Source organism: Saccoglossus kowalevskii, chromosome 5 (genome assembly GCF_978046115.1).
Source record: "Saccoglossus kowalevskii chromosome 5, keSacKowa6.1, whole genome shotgun sequence".
Lineage (NCBI taxonomy): Eukaryota > Metazoa > Hemichordata > Enteropneusta > Harrimaniidae > Saccoglossus > Saccoglossus kowalevskii.
Window position 1 is genome coordinate 27189190 of NC_140645.1, and position 2471 is coordinate 27191660.

A 2471-nucleotide genomic window follows, 5' to 3' on the forward strand; every position below is an offset into this window, starting at 1 on the left:
ACGCGTTCCTATATAGGGTTGCGTTTCAATTGGAGTTTAATTAAACTCAATTACAATGCAATACAATTGAGAATTGCACTTTAATTAAGTTTAATTAAACTAGAGTTGAATATCCCGTGACTGAACATAGAAATGTTTGCGAAGCTTAGGTTTAGTATCGGGGTAAGGTATGGTATAATTATATTAATATTAAATAATATAACGTGAACCATACCTTCCCCCAATACTAAACCTAGGCTTCGCAAACCTGACTTAAATTCGATTAAATATTAATATAAATTATGAAACATTGTGGAGCCCCCAATTTGGGGCTCCACTTGTACAAAGGGCTCCAATTTGTTTGTGTGTGTGTGGTCTACTGGCTCTACTTCTACGTCGACACTTTGTTTTAAACAGCAAACAATGTGGAGCCACTAATTTGGGGCTCCACTTGTACAAAGGGTTCCACTTTGTTTGTGTATGTCTGGTCTACTGGCTCTACTTCTACGCCTACACTTTGTTTTAAACAGCAAACAATGTGGAGCCCGGCTGCAAGGCTCCACTTTCAGGAGGGACTTCACATCGTTGGTGTGTAAACAGGCCAATGGCTCCGCATTTCATGGCTTACCAACACACACACACACACACACACACACACACACACACACACACACACACACACACCCACACACCCACACACACATATAGACAGACAGACAGACAGACAGACGGACAGACAGACAGACAGACAGACAGACAGGCAGACACAAAATAGAACAAACTTAGCAGACAGTTTAAACGGCGTAACGAGTAACACTACAATGTGAAAGCCAACTAAATATATACCCTCACTTAACACACAGCATGGGACTGTGAAAAAGCATAGTCACAACTCGAATACAAGAACTCTATCGAACTTAATTAATACGGTTATAATTGTGGACAGCAATGGTTGTAAATATGTGCATCTAAGATTTTTATAATAATTTCCACACATAAAGAAATGATAACAAAGAACCTGAGTATGCGATTTTATAGTTTACACTTTGTACATTGTCTGCTAATGCAACCATGTTCTCTCACATTGCTACATACATTGTTCAATGTATACACTAATGGCACCAGTATTAACCAGTTTTATGCGGTTTGGTTAATTTGATGTGATTGTAGATTGATTTAAGAACGAGAGAACCTCAATGAAGGTGTGATTGGAAACATTGGGTCGCAAATATATTTAGATTCATTCACCATCCTATATATCTATCTAATACGTTTCTCAATTGTTTGCAAGTTTATTTTTTGTCCTATTGGAACTTTTTTTCGTCATTTGATATACAGAAGTACCAATCCCCAATCCATACTGCAGAGTTAAATAATATACATTTATACACAGTAAATTTGTCATCGAATATTCAGTTTATTATATTTGCATACAAAATTATTATCATTGAAAACTTAATAAGCTTTCGGATAACGAAACAAATTACTGCGAATTTTCAGTGGATTACGGAGATTTTTCAGGTTAAATTGTTACCTTGTTTTAAACTCGTGGGAATATGAGTATATGTAAATATATTTCACTAATCGGCAAGATAACAAAAAAATCTAATCGATTCACAAAACATCATATGTTTTCCTAAATATAACAATAATATATTACAATTAAATGTTGGCTTTTATGTACAATTCTCTATAAATCATAATATAACTTAAGTTGATATGTCAGTATACCCCATCATCGTGTATGATAATCTGTTTTAGCAGTCATGTAATTATGACAATAAAATGGATATAAGACATTCGAAATCACATGTTTACAATTTATTTCAGCATGACATGTTCCGCAGCTTATGTTTTAATATACAGTATTTTCCAGAGTACCATCGAATTATTCATTTCTATCGTTATCCATGTGTTCTGAAACATACATAACATATTATTATACATTTCATTCAGCTATCTAAAGCAAATAAAAAGATCACATCGCATAATTCAAATTTTCACAAACAAACAGTTACAATTTTAAATAATGAACGGATTACGTTTACATATGTATTGTGCAATGATATCGTTCAGCTGTACAAACTTTGATTTGCATATTTCTCAGATTAATATTGTATAACAGAAATATTTGAGTATTTCAGGTACTATCTCTCGCAATTTATATCACCCTGTAATAAACTGACAGTGTTCGCGCCAATCGATGGTCGCTGATGTCGACTCTCACTCCCAACACTGTTTCAACACTAACACAAATCTGGCTTGGACGACTAGAAGCAACCAGTACACTCCTATTCGTCGAGGAATGGTAAACTGGGCGAAATCAATGAAAACACACACACTATTCGGAAATAAAAGAGTAAAAAACCGTATCCTTCACCTCACTGCTCCGAACTACAAGACACGCTTACAAAGGAAAAATAAGTGAGTAAAAATATGACATCATAAATCGACCGCGTGACTTCAGCACGTAATAGGCTAAGGGAAACTTT